We start from the raw sequence: 22,161 nt of genomic DNA, 5'->3' as shown, positions 1-22,161 counted from the left end.
TAATTATTTTATTTAAAAATACATGGAACAGGAGAAGGGGGGGAAGATCCTGACACTTTCCCGCCACCTCGCCCCTTTCTCTGCGTGTGATGTTTACAGAAAGGCTCGGTGGTCTGTTTGGGGGGCTGGGGAGGCCCCGGCGTGGCTCCAGTGGTCCGGGTGCCCTCCCCGGGCCCCCCGCCCCTGGAAGCCCCCCACCACCAGTGTTCTCTAGAGTCGCAGCAGCTGGTCCCAGGAACCAAAGGAAAACGGGAAGGCCCAAACCCTCTCCCTTGAGCCACCCACTCCCGCCTTTTCGGTGTGTTTCCCTTTTCCTTTTGGGGGGTGGGGGTGGGGGAGGGGACCCTGTGTTTCACTTTCCACTCCAGCTTTGCGGTGGGATCTGGAGGCTGGCTTTGACCAAAAATGACTGGGTCAAAATGAGGGGGCAGGAGGAAGACTTTGAGGCTGTTGGGGTGCGTCCCATGCCCTTCAGAGAGGTCTTTCCCAGGGGGTGGGTGCCGGCTGAGCCCCTTCTCCAGGGAGCGCGCCCCCTCCCCCCATCACCTGGACTGTGAGGCGCGTGCACTCTGCCCTGCGCCCTCATGACCGTGGGCACCTGTCTGCAGACGTGTGTGCATCGGGCAGGCAAGTCTCCTGTTTAGAAACCCTGACCCGGTGAAGTGGGGTGAGTCGCAGCACCTGAGACCTTGTCCCGGGCACCCCCCCGCTTACCACCCGTGTCCGGCACGTCTCCTGCCAGGATCGGCCCCAACTCCGTTTGCGCACAGCTGTCAGCAGGGGGCAGGGCGGCCTCCGATGCTCCCGGCCGCAGTGTGGTGCTGTGGCCTCAAGTGGCCGGCCACAGGCGTGCGGGTCTGTGCAGGCGCCACCGCGGGGCGGCACTGGCTCTGAGGCACTTGGGGCCTGTCCTTCCTCCCCGAGGGGCTCTTGTTTTCTCTGACTCAGGTGACTCTTCAGCCCTACCTGCTCCTCTCTTGTTCTGCCCTCCCAGAGAGGGAGGGAGCGACCTGTCACCTTCTCAGGGCCTTCAACTCCGGAAACCCTCCCTCCTCCCATTCTGGGTCCCCTCCCCATTCGTCCCAAATGCCACAGCCCAGAGTGATCTGGTTTTCCTGTGGGGGACCCCTGCCGTGTCTTCCTGCCTTCGGGCTGCAGTGCTGTTGTGGACGGTGGCCCAGGTGGCCCACCGAGCAAGGGGCTGTGGCTGCCAGGAGGAGGAGGGCCCCTCAGTTCCTGGTTTGCACAAATGTGCCCTGTGGGCAAGGAGCTTCCCAGGCTGTGGGGAGTGGCTTCTCCCCCTCCCCAGCCCTGTAAGGGAGAGCGGGGAACACCAGAGGAGCAAAGGCTGGCTCCCTCCGGCCTTCCCCCATCACCAGAGTTGGGGCACTTGAGGGGGGCCTGCCCGCCTCTCCCAGGGCTGTCTCCCCACTCTGCTTTGTCCTGAGGAAGTCAGCACAAAGATAGGGCGGTTCTTTCCCCAGACCCCTTCTCGCCAAGTTCCCAAACCAAAGACAGCCTGTACCCCATTTTTGTTGGGGGTGCCCTGCCGGCAAGATTCCCAAATCCCTGAGTCTCTCTCTCCCCTTCCTCCTTAATCCTTTGTTGTCCAGGGTCAATTCAGTGCTTCCATTGGGGGGTGGTCCCCCCTGGTGGTTCCTCCCGGCCTGGGACGCTGACTTTAGAGGAGTTCTGTGGGGGTGGGCCCCAGAAGGAGGGGCAGTGGGACACCCCCACCCCGCCCAGCTGTGAGACCCTGGGTCAGGGAAGGACAGTTTGAAATTGGGGGGGGCTCTGCCAGGACATGGGCCCCCCACAGGTGTGAGGGTGGTGGGGAGGGTGGCCAGGACGGCCTCTCTGATTGAATGCCGGTGGCGGTGGCTTTGGGACTGGGCTGGCAGCTTGCAATAGAAGGCACCTCCCCTCCCCCCCAGGGGACATGGGACCTCTTCCTGGCTCATGGGCACTTTCAAAGAGCCGCTTGTGCAATTTGCAGGCTTGGAGATTTGGGGGGCTCTTTGTGGAGTGAGACAGCTGATGCTCTGTCTGCTGCAGCAAAATGCCTCTTGCCGCTTCCTCAGCCCTTCCTGGCGCCCAGGCCATCCTGTGTCTCAGAGGGGGCAGAACCCTGGGCTCCGGGGCTCCACGCGGCTCCTCCCGGATGGAGACCTCTGTGAGGGGCTGGGTGTGGCCTTGCAGGCCTCTTCCCAGCCCTGAGCGTCCCCGTGGGGCCTGGGACCCTGAGCTCCCATCCCGCCCCTCCCCAGAAGGCCAGTACTTGCAGGGGTGGGGGAGCTTAGAAAGAGGTGGCGCCCCGTCTTTCCCCCTCTCCCCCCAGCTCCCACCCATTTTGAATGTAGAGAGCCCGGTCGGTCGGTACTTTCCTCTTGCTGCGGGATGGGGTGAGGATAGGGTTCCTCCAACCCCCACCCCCCTCCCCTCCCCGCATGGCCACTTGTGACGCCCAGCGCAGCCAAGCGAGCCCCATCATCCCTCCAGGGTGATCCCCTCCCTGACTCCCCTCCTGGGGGGGGCGGGCGCTGTGCCGGTGTAAGGCAGCTTAGCTTTGCTTTGTAAGTGGCCGCCCCTCAGCAGAGGAGCGCTGCCTTTGCGCAGGGTGAGCGTTGAGCTTTGTTCAGACAACGTGAATGTATTTGGGAGGGTTGGGGGTGCGAGTGGATTCGAGCACATGCCTTTTCCGGGTGAGGGTGTGCTGGGAGGGCTAGAGCGGATGCAGAGCGCGGTTTATTTTTGTACTGATATTGGTAAGAGACTGTATAGCATCTATTTATTTAGATGATTTATCTGGTAAATGAGGCAAAAAAATTATTAAGAATACATTAAAGATGATTTTGAAAAAAAAAAAAAAAGCTCTCGCGTTTGAGCCTTGGTTTTGGCGGAGTCACAGCTGGGCCGAGGAAGGAGCCCTGGCCCCTAGGGATTTAGGCCCCAGGTCTGCCAGTTGCTGACCGTGATCTTGGACATTTTTGGAGCCCCCCAGACGTACAGCAGGATTACTTTGCTTGGGCTGGGAAAGCGGTTGGGGCCCGGCGGCTAGATGGGTGGGCACCCACTGTTAGGGTCCCTGCAGGGAGTCATCAGAGGCTGAGCAGTGCTTGAGATCCCTTCTTTTCTCCGCTTCCTGTCAAGAGTGTTCTTTTCTAGAACCCAGGGGTGGTCCATATCTCTGTGTTTGGGCTCATTTTGGGCTCTGGGGAGAGACCAGACGGGAGCATGCAGGGCTGGTGACAGAGAACAGGTAAGAATCGACTTGCGTCCCCACCCTCCCAGTGGCCACCCAAGTGGGGAGTGGTGGTGGCCACAGCCATGGATGTGTCCGGGAAAGAGAGAGAATGGATGGGCTGGAGATAGACTTAGGTGGTAGAATTGTCAAGGCTTGGGGAATGACTTGGTGTGAGGGCGAGGGAGGCGTTCCCGATTGTGCCCGGGCTTCTGGTTTGGACAACTGGGTAGATGGTGGTTCTTCATGCAGGTGGAGACTGGCGGAGAAGCAGGTTTGGAGGTGCCTTGGTCACCCCCCAGAAGCAGAGCCCAAGACAGAGGTTTTATTTGGGAAGTGATCCAAGGAGTAGGAGTGAGGGGTAGAAGGAATCAAGGAAGGGAGCTCCTGGGTGGCTCAGTCGGTTGGGCGTCCGACTTCAGCTCACGTCATGATCTCACGGTTCGTGGGTTCGAGGCCCATGTCGGGCTCTGTGCTGACAGCTCAGAGCCTGGAGCCTGCTTCGGATTCTGTGTCTCCCTCTCTCTCTGCCCCTCCTTTACTCGTGCTCTGTTTCTCTCGGTCTCAAGAATAAATAAACATAAAAAATTAAAAAGAAAAAGAATGAGTCAAGGAAAGAGGAAAAGCCACAATGAGGTGGGTTATTGAGGTCACCGTTACAGCAACCGCTGTGTCATTCTACCTGAAGTCACCCGAGAAGGATACAGGTGTCTCTCAGGGTTGTCCATTCCCGAAGGATGAGGGGCGGGAGCGTTATTCCCTGAGCGCCATTGGCACTGGTCCAGGGTGGCCCCAGGGTTCGATAAGCCCAGCCCCCAACTTCCAAGCTTTGCACACGTAACCTTCCACCATCCATCACCCCATCTGTTGTGTTGGAAGAGCCTGGGGTTGAAGGTGGAGACCTGCTGCCAGTCAATCCAGTCGCACATAAACTGTCCCCATCCACAGCTAAAACAGAGCCGAGGCCAAGACATAGGTGCCCTAGGGGGAGGGGGCCCATTAAAGGTGTCTGACCGGCCCACCCCTCCCACCGCTCCTCTGTGCATTCTCCATATAAACTCACTTTTTCATGGAGTCTTCCAAGAGGTGGCCAGTTACAATCTCTAAACAAAAACTTAGTAGCGAGCCCTCGGTGCTGCAAGCCTGTAACTTTCTCTCCTCTCTCTCGCTCAGCCCGAGTTCCCACTGCTCTAGGCTGTTTGCCCGATGGGGTGACCTAGCCTCTTGCTCATGAAGAGTCTGAGCCCTTGTTGACTCATCTTTGTCACATCAGCTGAGTTTGCTGCAAGTGCCTGTTTACAGTCCTCACTGGGCACCCAGAGAGGCCTCAGTGACCTCTGTGCCCATAGTATGTGGCAGTGACCCTGGCATCCCGGGTAAGCAAGGGCAATTTGCCACATCAGTGAAGTAACCATGCTTTTTGCCGAAGTGACCAGCTGGTACGTGTAGCTTCTGAGGAATTCCTTACACTGTCCCCTGGTGGAAGCGTTCCCACTGCTGGAAACGAGGACCTCTGACCAACCAGGGTCTAAATCGCAGCAGTGAGGAGGGCCAGGGCAGCGCCTGCCCCTCGGCTCTGCCTGGACACAGCACTGTTGGTTCAGTGCCTATGCTCGATCCTGGTGGGCAGCGGCCCAACTCTGCAGGGCAATGATGGCGACGGGATGGATGGGTGGTGTGGGCAGAGGAGGCACACCCTCCTTCACTGCGGGTCGGTGTCCGATCTGGTAAGTGCGAACTTCCCCAGCAGGAAAGGAAACCAGTGTAATCAAAGGGTGATCGACTCTTGCCACAAAAGCTGCCCCTTGCCAGCTGAGGGGCGCCGTGGTGGCTTCGTCGGTTAAGCGTCCGACTTTCGCTTAGGTCATGATCTCGCGGTTCGTGGGTTCGAGCCCCGCGTCGGGCTCTGTGCTGACTGCCAGCTCAGAGCCTGGAGCCTGTTTCAGTCTGTGACTCCCTCTCTCTCTGACCCTCCCCTGCTCACGCTGTCTCTCTCTCTCTCTGTCTCCTAGAAATAAATAAAACATTAAAAAAAAAAAGGTCCAGCTGATCTCCTTGCAGGATGATGCCATATCGAGGGCAAACCCTCAGCACTTGTCTCTGGCAGGTTGGCCATCCATCGGCTATGGAAACTAGCCTTGGGACAACCTTGTGAAGGGAAGCCTGGGCTGTTAGGCCAATGTGTATCCTCCATGTCATCCGCTACGGTCATTCCATTGGTGGGTTTGCTGTGTTGGCACTGGGTGGCAAGGACAGAGGCTGGCTGTTGTCCCCTGTCAGATGGGTAGACAGATCACCCTGTCCTGTTGAGATCTTCTCAATAAGGAGTGCTCTCCAAAGGGCTCAAATCTGAGATACAGCCTGCCCCCTTCAGGAGAGAACATGGTGAGATGTAATAAATCCAGCCCCAAATTTCCACCAACCTGAGCCTTCTGACCCCTCCCTAGAAACTATGCCAAGATGGTTTTGGCATCTGCTATGGTAACCTGCAGAGGCAAATGAGCCCCATGCCCATCCAACATCTGGTTTGGATGTTGATGGTTATGCCACACACACCATGCGTAATTGAGATCTCAGGGAGAGTGGGGGGAGTCAGGAGAGGAGAGGGACCCTGGTTTTCTCGCTATTAGAGGGTAGGGCGGGGCCAGCTCCCCTCTACTGATTGGGTTTGAATCTTCGGCTGCAAAGAAGGCGCACCAGGCTTTCTTTCTTATCAGTCTGCCCAGATGTGGGCTTAAAAGCCATCAGCAGTTCAATGCCAAAAAGGGATTCAGACCCCTCCTCATGGCATCTCCATCCCCTAATAGATTGTAAAGGCCAGGCTTTATGGGGCCATCTTGGCCGCACCCCGGCGCTGCTGGGTAAATCCTGAGTCACGGGGAATGCTTCTCACAGCAACACCTTCTCCTGTATGGTTTGTTTCCCCCACTAAGTCTCAAGCCCTCCAGCCCAGCCCCACGTTGCACATGACCCATTCCTGTTCCGCATCGCCCATTCCTGCTCCGGGGTGTCTGCAGCTGCCATAGTTGGCGGCGAGTTAATGATTTCCTCCTGGGGAGGGAGCATGTTTCCCTGGTTGGTCCATGCTGGGTAAGGAAAGGAGGCAAAGGGGAACTTTTCTTTGCCTTCCTTCTTGAGAAGGAAAAGTGTAATCTCAGGTGAGGCCTTCACGTGGTCACCAGGCGAGGGGTCTGCTCTTCCCCAGTCAGGGCTTCCGATGCCAGCCCGAGGGGTCAGAAGACTCTGGCGGTCAAGTTTGTCAGCCACCTTATCCCACATATTTTCATCCCAGGGCTTAGGGTTCTATTCCTTCGCCGTCGGGGTCCCCAACTTCGCATAAGAGGCAAGTGTGCCCAGCCTTGTCCGCACCTCTTATAACTAAATATCGGGCCTGATGGTCAGCAAGACGTGCCCCAGGGCTTTGGGAGATCAGGGGCTCTTTAAACTCTGTCATAAATACGAATATATGTCATAAAATATGAAAAAATATGATATATATAGATCTATGAAAAATAACTATTTTCCCAAGCAAAAAACTTACAAAAGCTCTCACAGCAGAGCCGGAGCTGATGGTGGTTGGCTTGTGGCTGCCATTTTCTTTCTCCGGCTTTCCCACTGGGCCAGCGCCACCATTCAAGGGCTAAAACCATCACTATCCCAGCCCTTCATCTGTTACGGGTCACTTGTGTCCCCGCCTCCCCCCTGCCTCCCTAAATTCATGTTTTAGAGCCCTGACTTCAGGTACCTCAGAATACGACTTTATTTGGAAACAGGTTCTTTACAGAGATAAGTAAGCGAAAATGAGAGGTCATAGATGGGCCCTAGCTACCGTGTGGTTGGTGTCCTTATACAAAGGGGACATGTCCCAGAGACGGACATGGAGGGAAGACAGTGTGAAGGACATGCTGAGGGGAAGGCTGTCTACAAGCCAATGAGAAAGTCCTGGAACAGACCCTTCCCTTATAGTCTCAAGGAATCAATCTTGCCAGACTTTACCTTGACCTCAGACTTTGGCCTCCAGAACGTTGAACAAATGAATTTCTGATGTTTAAGCCGCCTGGTTCCCCATTGGTACGGCGGCCCCAGTGAACCGCTACCGCATCTGTGAGAATGAAGTCTGGGACGAGGCTTGAGTGCAGGCACTGTATTTGGGAGGGGGTCCTAGGAAGCGAGAGTGAGGACTGGGGGTCGTTGAGGTTGATGCTGTGGGCAACGGGGGCTTGATTCCACCTTCTGGGAAGCACTCAAATGCATCCTCCAATTCTCCTTCGGAAGGACCCAGACAGGCCTGCTTACTCGAAGGCTTTTATCTATCCCTCAATGTCAAGGATGCCTGGGGCGTCGACTCCCTTTTACTTACAAACTGTGCCCCTCAGGCAGGGGGTGAAGGTGAGGGGTCCTCTACCCAGCTGGAGCTAAAATCAGAAGTAGGGACAGGAGGAGGGAGTTGAGCCCAGAAAGGCGTGCAGTAGAAGGAAGAGGCACGTTTTTCATTCTGAGTTGAAGGCGTGTGCGGGTATTTGAGTAGAGAGAAAGTGGTCTATGTGTGGTGCTGAAGCTTGGAGACAAAAACATGTTTGATGGAGTCTCTTAGTTTTAAAACTTTTTTTAAAAAAATGCTTATTTATTTATTTTGAGAGAGAGGGAGGGAGAGAGCAAGCGGGGGTGGGGCAGAGAGAGAGGGAGAGAGAGAATCCCAAGCAGGCTCCTGCAGTCAGCACAGAGCCCGACGCGGAGCTCAAACTCACAAACTAAGGTGAGATCGTGACCTGAACCGAAATCAAGAGTTGGACGCTTAACCGACTGAGCCACCCAGGCGCCCCAGTTTTAAAACTTTTTGTGATGAGAAAGTTCAAATCTATTCCGAAGTAGAGGCCCCTCAGCCAAACTTGATCTCAAGCATTATGAAAACCTCCGGGCCTTGCAGATCCCTGAGAGGGTCCTTGGGCCACACTTGAGAGCTGCCCTTCCGACTCTGGGATGGAGGGCTGGTAGCACTCTGGGTCTGACGCCCTCCGCCCTCCCAGAAGGCATGTGGGGCCCTTGCTGGCTTCTCCGGGTTGTGGCCTTGAGAGAGCTCCCTGCAAGCGGCTGCCAGCTCTCAATGCTCCCCGCCCTTGACTCTGAGAACGGAAGGCGAAAGACCAGGGAAGAAGTTCGAAGGGAGGGAGGAGGAAAGAGGTGGGAGAGAAAAGCCAGGCAAGAGACGGAGGGTTTAAGGCCAGTGGGAGGAAAGGGGGAGGGGCAGTGGAGCTGGGGGGGTAAGCGGTGTCACAGGCTGGACCCTGGTCCTGAGGAAGAGGCCGTCTTGCCGAGGAGGCTGTGTGACCCAGGGAGCCTTGGGGCAGCCGAGCAGGGCAGGGCAACGTCCGGTTGGATGACCAAGCCCGTGGTCAGGCTGACCTTGGAGCCGTCCACCTGTCAGCCCTCGTTACCAAGCAACCAATCAACAAAGTGAAAACTAAAACGAGAGAAATACGGATAGCAGGACTAGAGATCTGGAAATGGGAGCCTTTCCACACATGAGAAAGGTTGAGGAACTTCCAGAACATATGAGGGTGGCCAAGGGCAGAGTAGCAGAGGGGACGTCAGAGCGAGCAGGCAGAAGTTCAAGGGCGCATCCAGAGGGATGGGTGAAGAAGGAGGTGGCTGACCCTCTAGCAACGGAGCCTAGGTTTTCAAACAGACCTGGAGAACATAGCCACGCTGATGTTGTGACCTGTTCTGGGGCCTGATGACGTGTGAAGAGAGTGAGCAGCTGGGCCAGTAGCTCCCCAGAAATGACTGGCCAGGGGGGCTCCTACGGTGGGGGGCTTTCCCAGGTGGGCTTCTGACGGGGACGCCAAGGTCAGGGAACACAGCAGGGAGGAGGGAAGACGGTGGTTCCGACAGCTGTGAAACCCCCTCCAGCCCCGCCGCCTGCTTTCTACTACTCGACTCGTTGAAGAAGGGCCGTGGGTGGGTGGACTCTCCCCCGAGTCCTGCCTCCCCCCGCCCAGCACCTCCTCGCTGCGGCTGACACCGATAGTCCCTGGAGTCGTGTGCCAAGGCCGCCGGAACAGATCGGTCTGCTCAAACCACAAATAAATTCTCTTGAAGTCCTGGACCCTGGGAGGCCAAGATGAGGTGCAGGCAGAATTGTCTCTTCTGAGGCCTTGATCCGTGGCTTGCCGATGCCGTCTTCTTGCGTCCTCACGTGACCTTCCTTCTGTGCGTGTATGTGGCCCAATCTTCCCTTCTTACAAGGACACCAAGCATACTGGGTGTGCTCACCCATATGACATCACTCAATCTCTTTATTTTATTTTATTTTATTATTTTTTAGTTTTTTAACTTCATTTTTGAGAGTCAGAGAGAGACAGTGCGAGCAGGGGAGGGTCAGAGAGAGGGAGATACAGAATCCGAAGACAGGCTCCAGGCTCTGAGCTGGCTGTCAGCACAGAGCCCGACGCGGGGCTCGAACCCACGAACCGTGAGATCATGACCTGAGCCGAAGTTGGACGCTTAACTGACTGAGCCACCCAGGTACCCCTTTATTTATTAATTTTTTAAAGTTTATTTACTTATTTTGAGAGAGAGGGAGAGAGTGCCAGCAGGGGAGGGGCAGGGAAAGAGGGAGAGAGAGAGAGAGAGAGAGTCCTAAACAGGCTCCTCGCTGTCAACACAGAGCCCGACATGGGGCTCGATCCTATGAACCATGAGATCATGACCTGAGCCGAAATCAAGAGTCCGAAGCGTAACCAACTGAGCCACCCAGGCGCTCCTAAACTTAATCTCTTTAAAGGCTCTGTCTCCAAATGCAGTCACATCCTGGGGTCCTGGCGGTTCAAACTTTAGCACATTTGGCAGGGGACACATTCCAGCCCATAACACTTGTCCACCAACACCCTACTCATCGTTCTGCTCACAGAAACTCCATTCATTCAGTTGGGAGAAGTAACAAATTTACCCCACTTCCCTCCGCAGCTCCCCACCGCTAGGGGTGCTATAAGACCAATTGTAGCAGGAGAGCAATCCGCAGTCTGCCCCTGCCTTGAGGCTCATCCATTGCTTCCTCATGATTAGGTCCCGGTCACCATGCCTCTTCAGCAGGGACATGACCACGGGATGCTGTGTTATCGCGGCTCCCCAGCACAGAGCACATGATGTCGGTTTGTCCCATCGCTCATCATGTCCACTTGGATCATCTGATTAAGGTGGCGTCTGCTGGTTACTCCTTTTCCTGTTGAAACGAATAACTGTTTTCTGGAGGTCATTCGAAACGACGTAGCTATCCCATTCCTCACCACTTTTTCTATGTAGTGATGTATTTATATTAGTGCGGTTTCTTGGCTTTCCGATTTCATTCAGTGGGCTGTAGTTCATTATAGCATTATTTACTTGAATGCTCAAAATGTCTCCAATTTGGCTAGTGGGAGCCCTTGTAACTAGTTTAGCTACTCTAGCTTTAGGGTATGTTTAATCTTCAATATCTTAAAGGTTTTAGGGGCGCCTGGGGGGCTCAGTCGATTAAGCGTCCGACTTTGGCTCAGATCACGATCTCGCAGTCTGTGAGTTTGAGCCCTGCGTTGGGCTCTGTGCTGACAGCTCAGAGCCTCCTGCTTCAGATTCTGTGTCTCCCTCTCTCTCTGCCCCTCCCCTGCTCAAGTTCTGTCTTTCTCTGTCTCAAAAATAAATAAATGTTAAAAAAATATTTTTAAAAATATCTTAAAGGTTTTAAAAATGCTTTGGAGGGCAATCCCTCTCCCCACCCCCAACACTGTTATTCTTTTTCAGAATTCTTGTGGCTATTCTTTTTTTTTTTAATGTTTTACTTATTTCTGAAAGAGAGACAGCATGAGCAGGGGAGGGTCAGAGAGAGAGGGAGACTCAGAGAGAGAACCGGGACTCACCCGAAGTGGAGCTCGAGCTCACCTGATATGGGACTTGAACTTAAGAACTATGAGATTATGACCTGAGCCAAAGTCAGATGCTTAATGAATAAGCCACCCAGGCACCCCCGGGTCTCTCCAATTCTCCTTCTTCTCCTTCTTCTTCTCCTTCTCCTCCTCCTTCTTCGTTTATTTTTGAGAGAGACAGAGAGGAAAAGCATGAGTGAGGGAGGGACAGAGAGAGAGGGGGACGGAGGATCCCAAGTGGGCTCCTCACTGATAGCAGAGAGCCCGACATGGGGCTTGAACTCATGAACTGAACCATGAGATCACGACCTGAGCTGAAGTAGGATGCTTAATCAACCGAGCTGCCCAGGGGCCCCCTCTCCAAGTCTTATAAGGACACTGGTCATGTTAGATTAGAGGCTCACGCTGCTTCAGTGTGGCCTCATCTTCAATAATTACATCTGCAATGACCCCATTTCCAAATAAAGTTCCATGCTGAGGTTCTGGAAAGGATATGCATTTTGGAGGGGCACATACACATTTCACATTTATTACTTTCTCACGTATGTGGCAGAAAACTACTAATTGTTTCACTCTATTCTCCTTGTTGTCGCTGTATAACCCCTGAGTTTTTGCAAGTTATATGGCCATCCACGATAAAGCCTACATTTCCCAGACTCCTTTGCTGCCAGATGTGGCCAATTGACTAACTCTTGGTCAACGGAATGTGCCAATAAAGGCCAAATGGCAGCTATTGGGACCCTTCCTAAGAGACAGCTAGCTTGGTCATTTGCCCATTTCTCCTCCGCTTCCCCAACCTAGCTGACAAATCGTCTTAGCTCTGCAGCTTAAATCTGGACTTTTCTGTTTGAGATAAGCCTCTGGCCAGGACATCCCATACTGCACATACTGTCCCCTACTGTCCCGTACTGTCCCGAACTGCACAAACCCAGAGGGTGCATTCACACAGCAGAGGACAGGCCGGGAAAGGAGACCTTGGGTCTTTGAGGTGAACAGACCATCCTCAGAGGGCCCTGCTCCCGCTTAGTTTCAGCCTCTGCTTTGGGGGCTTTCAGTTACTTTCAGGCAGTCTTGATTTAACCAGTACATTTTTTTATAGTTCTTTAATATCCCGTAGGTTTTTGTGCCCCGGGGGGCGGGGGGAGAGTGCTCAATTGTATTGTTGCATAGTGTAGTGGATAATTTATGAAAGTAATAGAACTCTGGAAATCAATTTTCCTTGAACGTTTAAACATTTAAACATTATCATTAACGTGATTAATTACGCTTCCTTAAAACTTAAATGGCAATTATAAGTCTGGTATGATTGATTTTTTTAAAACCTTTAGACATCTTTTTTTTTCAATGTTTCTTTATTTTTGAGAGACACAGAGAGACAGAGCGTGAGCGGGGGAGGGGCAGAGAGAGAGGGAGACACAGAAGGCGAAGCAGGCTCCAGGCTCTGAGCTGTCAGCACAGACCCGACTGCAGGGCTCGAACCCATAAGCTGCGAGATCATGACCTGCGCCAAAGTCGGAGCCACCCAGGCACCCCTGCTTTTTCTAATTTCTTAAAATGGGTAGTAAATTATTATATTTATCTCTTTTGTGGTAATGAAAACATTTAGTCTATTCATTTTTTTCTGAGTATAGCTTTTTTTTTTTAAAAGCCACTTTTTATAAACAGCCCCTAAGTCAATTTTTTAAAGGTAAACTCTGTCCCCCAATGTGGGTCTCAAACTTATGACCCTAAGATCAAGACTCATATGCTCTACCTATGGACTGAGCCAGCCAGGTGCCCCTCTGAGGTACCGCTGTGCCCCTCACAGCTTTTGCTGTTTTCTCTAGATTTGGGTTTGAAGTTACATCAGTTAGGGCACATTCAGCTACAAATAACAAAATATCTGACTCACAGTGACCTGAATAATGCAGATGTTTATTATCTTATTTAAAGGGAGATTGGAGGCAGATGTTTCTACCTCCAGTGGCTTGACAGTGTTATCAAAGACCCCTACTTTTTCTAGCTTTTTGCTTTATCATCCTCAGTATGTTGGCTCTGTGTCTTCATGGGCATCATCTTATGGTTGCAAAATAACTGCCATAGTTCCAGACATCACATGTTCTCTCCCACTCATAGGCAGGAGAAACAAGGGAAGGCCAGTGCCATGAAACCCTACTTGCCTGACATGTCTTCACAAAGCAAAAACAAAACCAAAAAGCTCTCCTAGTAGATATTTTCTTATGTTTGATTGGCCATAAGTGAAGCACAAGGCCACTCCTAGCTTCAAGAGAGGCAAAACAGATGGCAAAGGGCAACAGGGTTACATGACAGACACAGGCCAATCGTGATGCATTCCTTGGGCTATAGGCTTTGCCACGCCAATCAAACATAGTTTCTAATCATTTCCCTTTATGTACGTATTTGGCTGCTACATTGTTTGGTACATATAAGTTATCATTGTTTTAGTCTTTCTTTTTTTAAAATTAATTTATTTTCAAGTTACTTAACATACAGCATTAGTCTTGGCTACACTACAGCGTAGTCTTGGCGTCTAGAGTAGAACCTGGTGATTCATCTCTTACATATGGCACCCAGTGCTCATCCTGAAAAGTGCCCTCCTTAATGCCNCTCAATTTTCCTACCCTTCTCCTATGTTCTTCTGTTGAGTTTCTCGAATTCCACATGAGTGAAATCATATGATATCTGTCTTTCTCTGACTGACTCCTTTCACTAGCATAATAGCCTCCAGTTCCATCCAGGTTTTTGCAAATGGCAAGATTCATTCTTTCTCATCACCAAGTAGTATTCCATTGTGTATAGGGAACACATTGTCTATACCACTTCTTTTTTTTTTTTTTCACTACTTATTTTTGAGAGAGAGGGAGAAAGAGCATGAGTGGGGGAGGGGCAGAGAGAGAGGGAGACACAGAATCCGAAGCAGGCTCCAGGCTCTGAGCTGTCAGCACGGTGCCTGATGCGGGGCTCGAACCCACGAACCGTGAGATCGTGACCTGGGCAAAAGTCGGCTGCCCAACCAACTGAGCCACCCAGGCGCCCCCCCCCCACATCTTTTTTATCTGTTCATCAGTTGATGACATTTGGGCTCTTTATATAATTTGGCTACTGTTGGTAATGCTGCTATAAACATCGGAGTGCATGCGTCCCTTTGAATCAACATTTTTGTATCCTTGGGATAAATTCCTAGGAGTGCAATTGCTGGGTCGTAGGGTAGCTATATTTTTAATTTTTTGAGGAACCTCCATACTGTTTTCCAGAGTGGCTGCACCAGTTTGCGTTCCCACCAGCAGTCCCAAAAAGATCCTCTTTCTCTGCATCCTCGCCAACATCTGCTCTTGCCTGAGTTGTTAGTTTTAGCCATTCTGACCAATGTGAGGTGGTCTCTCACTGTGGTTTTTATTTGTATTTCCCTGATGATGAGTGATGTTGAGCATCTTCTCATGTGTTGGTTTGCCATCTGGATGTCTTCTTTGGAAAAGCATCTATTCATGTCTTCTGCTCATTTCTTCACTGGATTATTTGTTTTTTGGGTGTTGAGTTTGATAAGTTCTTTATAGATTTTGGATACTATCCCCTTATCCAATATGTCATTTGCAAATATCTTCTTCCAGTCCTTCGGTTGTCTTTTAGTTTTGCTGATTGTTTCCTTCGCTGTGCAGAAGCTTTTTATCTTAACGAGGTCCCTTGCTTTCATTTTGCTTTCATTTCCCTTGCCTCTGGAGACATGTCTAGTATGAAGTTGCTACAGCCTAGGTCAAAGAGGTTGCTGCCTGTTTTTTCCTGTAGGATTTTGATGGTTTCCTGTCTCACAGTTAGGTCTTTTAGCCATTTTGAGTTTATTTTTGTGTGTGGTGTGAGAAAGTGATCTAGTTTCCTTCTTCTGCGTGTTGCTGTCCAGTTCTGCCAGCACCATTTGCTAAAGAGACTGTTTTCCCCCTCCATTGGATACTCTTTCCTGCTTTGTCAAAGATGAGTTGGCCATATATCTATGGGTCCATTTGTGGGTTCTCTATTCTGTTCCATTGATCTATGTGTCTGTTTTTGTGCCAATACCATACTATTTTGATGATTCCAGCTTTGTAATACAGGTTAAAGTCTGGGATTGTAATGCCTCCAGCTTTGGTTTTCTTTTTCAACATTACTTTGGCTATTCAGGATCTTTTGTGGTTCCATACAAATTTTAGGATTGTTTGTTCTAGCTCTGAGAAGAATGCTGGTGTTATTTTGATAGGGATTGCATTGAATATGTAGATTACTTTGGGTAGTATTGACATTTTAACAATATTTGCTCTTCCAATACATGGGCATGGAATGTTTTCCCATTTCTGTATGTTTTCTTTAATTTCTTTCATAAGCTTTCTATAGTTTTCAGTGTACAGATCTTTTACCTATTTGGTTAGGTTTATTCCTAGGTATTTTATGGTTTTTGGTGTAATTGTGAATAGGATTGATTCCTTGATATCTCTTTCTGTTGCTTCATTATTGGTGTATCAAAATGTAACTGATATCTGTACATTGATTTTATATCCTGTGGCTTTGCTGAATTCATGTATCAGCTCTAGCAGTTTTTTTGGTGGAGACTTTGGTTTCCATGTAGAGTATCATGTCATCTGTGTAGAGTGAAAGTTTGACTTCTTCTTTGCCAATTTGGATGCCTTTTATTTTGTTTTGTTGTCTGATTTCTGAGGCTAGGACTTCCAACACTATGTTGAACAACATTGGTGAGAGTGGACATTCCTGTTGCATTCCTGATCTCAGGGGGAAAGCTCAGTTTTTCCCCACTGAGTATGATATTAGCTGTGGGCCTTTCATATATGGCTTTTATGATGTTTAGGTATGTTCTTTCTATCCCATCTTTCTTGAGGGTTTTTATCAAGAAAGGATGCTGTATTTTGTCAGATGCTATTTCTGCATCTATTGACAGGATCATATGGTTCTTATCTTTTTTTCTATTAGTGTGGTGTATCATGTTAATTGATTTGTGAATACTGAACCATCCTTGCATCCCAGGAATGAATCCCACTTGATCATTGTGAATAATTCTTTTAATGTACTATTGAATTCAACATGCTGGTATCTTTTTGAGAATTTTTGCAACCATGTTCATCAGGAATATTGGCCTATAATTCTTTTAGTGGGGTCTTTGTCTGGTTTTGAAATCAAGGTAATGCTGGCTTCACTGAAAGAGTTTGGAAGCTTTCCTTCCATTTCTACCTTTTGTAACAGTTTGAGAAGAATAGGTATTAACTGATTTAAATGTTTGATAGGGATGCCTGGGTGGCTCAGTCGGTTAAGCATCCGACTTCGGCTCAGGTCATGATCTCACGGTTTGTAGGTTTGAGCTCCACATCGGGCTCTGTGCTGACGGCTAGCTTAGAGCTTGGAGCCTGCTTCAGATTCTGTATCTCCCTCTCTCTCTGACCCTCCCCTGTTCATGCTGCCTCTTTCTCTCTCTCAGAAATAAATAAAACATTAAAAAAATTAAATGCTTGATAGAATCCCCACTGGGAAGCCTTCTGGCCCAGAACTCTTATTTTTTGGGAAGACTTTTGATAACTGATTCCATTTCTTTGCTGGTTATGAATCTGTTCAAATTTTCTATTTCTTCCCGTTTGAGTTTTTGTAGTGTGTGAGTGTCTAGGAATTAGTCCATTTCTTCCAGATTGTCCAATTTGTTGGCATCTAATTTTTCTTTTTGTTTTTTTAATGTTTTATTTATTTCTAGGAGAGAGAGAGACAGCGTGAGCAGGGGAGGGTCAGAGAGAGAGGGAGACACAGACTCTGAAACAGGCTCCAGGCTCTGAGCTGGCAGTCAGCACAGAGCCGGACGCGGGGCTCGAACCCACAACCGCGAGATCGTGACCTAAGCGAAAGTCGGACGCTCAACCGACTAAGCCACCCAGGCGCCCCATAATTTTTCTTAATATTGTCTTGTAATTGTATTTCTGTGATGTTGATTGTGATCTCTCTTCTTTCATTCATGATTTTATCTATTTGGGTCCTCTCTCTTTTCTTTTTTGAGGAGTCTAAGGGTTTATCAATTTTGTTTGTTCTTTCAAAAAACCAGCTTAGTTTCACTGATTTGTTCTATTGGTTTTTTTTTTATTCTATATCATTTATTTCTGCTCTGATCTTTATTATTTCCCTTCTCCTACTGGCTTTGGGCTTTATGTGCTACTTTTCTAGCTCCTTTAAGAGTAAGGTTCGGTTATGTACTTGGGCCCTTTCTTGCTTCTTGAGATAAGCCTGAATTGCAATGTGTTTTCCCCTTGGAACTGCCTTTGCTGCATCCCAAAGGGTTTGGACTGTCGTGTTTTCATTTTCACTTGCTTCCATGTATTTTCTAATTTCTTCTTTAATTTTCTGGTTAACTTATTCATTCTTTAGGAGCGTGTTCTAACCTTCATATGTTTGGGGGCTTTCCAAATTTTTTCTTGTGGCTGATGCCAAGTTTTCTAGTGTTGTGATCTGAAAATATGCATGATATGATCTCAATCTTTTTACACTTGTTGAGGGCTGTTTTGTGACCCAAAATGTGATCCATTTTGGAGAATTTCCAAGTGCACTCAAGAAGAATGTGTATTCTGCTTCTTTAGGATGGAATGTTCTAAGTATATCTGTTAAGTCCATCTGGTCCAATGTGTCATTCAGAGCCATTGTTTCCTTATTGGTTTTCTTCCTAGATGATCTGTCCCTTGCTGTAAGTGCAGTATTAAAGTCCACTACAATTATGGTATTATTATCCAAAAGTATTAATTGATTTATATATTTGGGTTCCATATTGGGGGCATAAATATTTACAATTGTTAGCTCTTCTTGATGGATAGATCCCTTAATTATGATATAATGCCCTTCTTCATCTCTTGTTACAGTCTTTGTTTTAAAATCTAGTTTGTCTGATAGAAGTATGGCTACTCTAGCTTTCTTTTGATGTCTATTAGCATGATAGCTGGCTCTCCATTGCCTCACTTTCCATCCACAGGTGTCCTGTGGTCTAAAATAAGTCTCTTACAGGCAGCATATAGGTGAATCTTGTTTGTTTTTTTTAAAAGCCATCCTGATACCCTATGTCTTTTGATAGGGGTATTTAGTCCATTTACATTCAGAGTGATTATTGAAAGATATGAATTTAATGCCATTGTGTTATCTGTGATTTCATGTTTGTTGTGATGTCTCTGGTCCTTTGTAGTCTTTGCTGCTTTCCATTCACAGAGTCCCCCTTAGGATCTTCTGCAGGGCTGATTTTGTGGTCATAAACTCCTTTAGCTTGTTTGTCTGAGAGTCTTTATCTCTCCTTCTATTCTGAATGACAGTCTTGCTGGATAAAGGATTCTTGGCTGCATATTTTTCCGTTTCAGCACATTGAATATTTCCTGACACTGCCTCCTGGCCTGCCAAGTTTTAGTTGACAGGTCTGCAACTACCCTTATGTGTCTACCCTTATAGGTTAAGGACTGTCTGACCCTAGCTGCTTTCAGAATTCTCTCTTTATCTTTGTATTTTGCCAGTTTCACTATAACATGTCATGGTGTTGACCTGTTTCTGTTGATTTTAAAGGGAGTTCTCTGTGTTTCTTGGACTTGGATACATGTTTCCTTTCCAAGATTAGGGAAGTTCTCAGCTATAATTTGTTCAAAAAAAACATTCTGTCCTTTTTCTCACTCTTCTTCTTATGGAACTTCTATGATACAGATATTGTTTTGTTTCATGGAATCATTTAGCTCTCTAATTCTCCCCTCATGATCCAGTAATTTCCTTTCCCACTTTTTTTCAGCTTCATTATTTTCCATAATTTTATCTTTTATTTCACCTATTCACATCCTCTGCTTCTTTCATCCTTGCTGTCACTGTATCTAGTTTATTTTGCATCTCATTTACAGCATTTCTTAATTCATCATGATTAGTTCTTAAGTCTTTGATCTCTGCTGCAAGAGATTCTCTGGTGTCTTCTATGCTTTCTTCAAGCCCATCTATTAGTCTTATGTCTGTTATTCTAAATTCTTGTTCAGATATATTGTTTATATCTGTTTAGAGCAATTATCTGGCTGTGATTTCTTCCTGAATTTTCTTTTGGGGAGAATTCCTCTGTTTTGTCATTTTGGCTAAGTTTCTGTCTTTTGCATGTTTTAAGAGCTTGTTGTGTGTCCTGCACTGTGAGTACTACCATTAAAAAGGGGCCATACCTTGTCCAGGGCCTGGCACTCTAGGAAGTGATTTTGTTTAAAAATTTTAAAATGTTTTTTCTTTATCTCTGAGAGAGAAAGTGAGACAGTGTGAGCAGGAGAGGGTCAGAGAGAGAGAGAGATACAGAATCTGAAGCAAGCTCCAGGCTCTGAGCTAGCTATCAGCACAGGGCCTGATGTGGGGCTCAAACCCACGAACTGTGAGATCATGACCTGAGCTGAAGTTGGACGCTTAACCAACTGAGCCACCCAGGTGCCCCCAGGAAGTGATTTTGGAGTATGTTATGTGCACTCTGCTGTTGCATTTTGGCCACTCTATCTCACTGGTCAGTCCTCTGCAAAGCTCCTCCTTGTTTGGAGTGGTGGAGTATTTGGACCTTCAACCGGGTGTGCATTGATTTTCCTGTTGAAGTAAACTACTGGGAGGGAAAAAAAGGAGAAGGGGGGTAACCTGATCCCATAAAAAGAGAAAAATGAGATGGGAGAAAAGAACAAACAGAATAAAAAAACTATAAGACTGAATCCAGAGAAAGAGAAAGGAAAATACAAGGAGGAGGAGAAGAAGAAGAAGAAGACAACGACGATGACGACGGAGAAATAGAGGTGTAAAAAGAATAGAATAAAAATGCCTCATCAAACAAGCAAACAATTATGTCTATGTGTGTGTGTATTATATATATGATAAGAATTGACCAAAACCAGAAACTATAACCTGGTTCCAAAAGAAAAAAAGAAGAGGGTAGAAAGAAGAAGAAAAGAACAGAACAGAAGCAAACAAAAACAGTTATCTGTTGGTGCCTGGGACCGGTAGCTGTGCTAATCAGCATCACTCTCACTCCCATAAACAGTTACCAGGCACTGAGGGGCCGGGTTTGGTGTAGGCCGTCCTGCCTCCACTAGGGGCCGCTGTCCTGCTCCCTGAAGCCCCACCATGTTGGTGATGGGGAGAAAAATGGAAAGACCCCAATCTCCTTTCCCCTAGACCAGGTGTCTCAATCCAGGCTGTTCAGGAAGCCCTCAGAGAGTAGTGGGCGGTGCCGGTTTGTCCTGCTCCACAGTGTCCTGTGCCTCCCAGGTGCTAGGTTGGATTCAAAACCTGCTGTCTTAAAGGGCCCTGCACCGAGTAGGGCCACTCTGCCCAGCAGACAAAGGGCCTTTGGCTGGTGCCTGCAGGGTCTTTTGCCCTTGTGGGGAGCAGTAGATCTTCTTTCCACAGTACTCAAGGGAGGGGACTGTTCTCTCTTGGTTTGTCCCCCAGATCACTACCAGGCTGGGGGTCAGCTCCCCTTGCCCCCAGGGCATGCACACAGCTGCGCTTTGCTCTGGAGAAAGTCCCACGCTTTTGGAACCTATGAATTTCAGCTGCTATTTTTACAAAATAGAAACTGGCTTTCTCCATATTTCTCATCCCCATCCGTGGTCCGGAGAGGTTTTCCTCTTATGCCAACTAGATACTGAAATTTCACAGCTTCTCTCTGCCTTTCCCTTCCTTTTGTCTCTCCACAGAAGGGGTTCCCTCCTCGCCATGCCTATTTGGTTTTATCTCCCCCAATTCACCGTACATGCACCTTCATCCACCCAAGCTGTCTCCCTCCAACTGTGGAGAAACTTCTGCCACTCTGTGATTGATTTCCTGGGGGTTCCAAGTGATCTGATCTCAATACAGCTGTGTTTGAGGGAGGTGGGTGATCCTGGTTCCCCTACTTCTCCGCCATCCTAACTCTGCCTCCTGATTATTATTTTATTCTTTCATTGTTCCTTTGTGTCATTAGGTTAAGTCCTTTAACCTGTTTGATTCATCAATATATACCTTGTGTGATATTGCTACTACTGCTTTTTTTTTTTAATTTCGATTTGCCTGGTATCTTTCCTCATCCCTTTTATTTTCAATCTCGGTTTCCTTTTTTTTTTTTTTTTTTTTTAGAGTACTTCTTGGGAGCAGCATGGAAGAATTTATTCTGTTCCTATTTAGTGTTACACACTCGATTTTACTTTTTTCATCTTATGCTGTGTTCCTTATTTATTGTCACTTGTTTCTTCTCCTTTCCTTCTCTCCATCCTGGATGAGGGTGTCCCCAGTGGAGGCAACTAAGGCAGGGGGGGGGGGTCCTGTGTCAGATTCCAGCTTTCAGGCACGGCTGGTATGGGTGGAGCTCACAGCCACTGGCAATGCCACCTTCATTAGACCAGCTTTGCAACATAGTGTGGGGGCTCTTTCCTGGCTTGGAAGCCTACAAATCTAGCTATCCATCGTTCCTAGAGTTTCAAGGAGCCACCCAACATTTAAAAAAAAATCTTTCTTTTTTCTGTTTTAATCAGCCAGAGTCAGTGCCTATTTCTTCAGCTAAGAACACCAAATAACACTGTTCCAAGTGGTTTTACTCCCCACCCCCACTCCCCAACCAATTCTATGAGCAACTGCGTGCACTCAATAGTTTTACCTTATTTATTTAGACACGTAGTAGATACTGAGAAGGAACAGAGAATATTCGGATGACAAAATGATCCACAAGAGGGAATTCTCAAACACATTTTTTCCCCTTGGTGCTGTAAAATCAAAATCCTTCAAGCTCATCGTTTTATGAAAGAAAGCCCTGATTTCCCTTTTAGAAAGTAACCCAAGTTTTACAGACTTGAAAATCATCTTTATTTTTTCAATTACAAAAATATATCCCCACTTATAAAAGAAAACAAAAGAATGAAGGGGGAAAGAAAGGTTTTCTGGACTGGGAGGAGGGGTGGGGCAGGGGAGGGGAAGAGGGTCCAATGTGCATGGGGAGCTCACAACTTGCTCCTAAAAGTCAGCAGTTTATGAAGCATTGAGGTGCTCCAGGGATGAGGC

The sequence above is a fragment of the Crocuta crocuta genome, unplaced genomic scaffold (assembly GCF_008692635.1).
Source record: "Crocuta crocuta isolate KB4526 unplaced genomic scaffold, BGI_CrCroc_1.0 scaffold143, whole genome shotgun sequence".
NCBI classification, from domain to species: domain Eukaryota; kingdom Metazoa; phylum Chordata; class Mammalia; order Carnivora; family Hyaenidae; genus Crocuta; species Crocuta crocuta.
Note: the sequence above shows the minus strand (reverse complement) of the source record.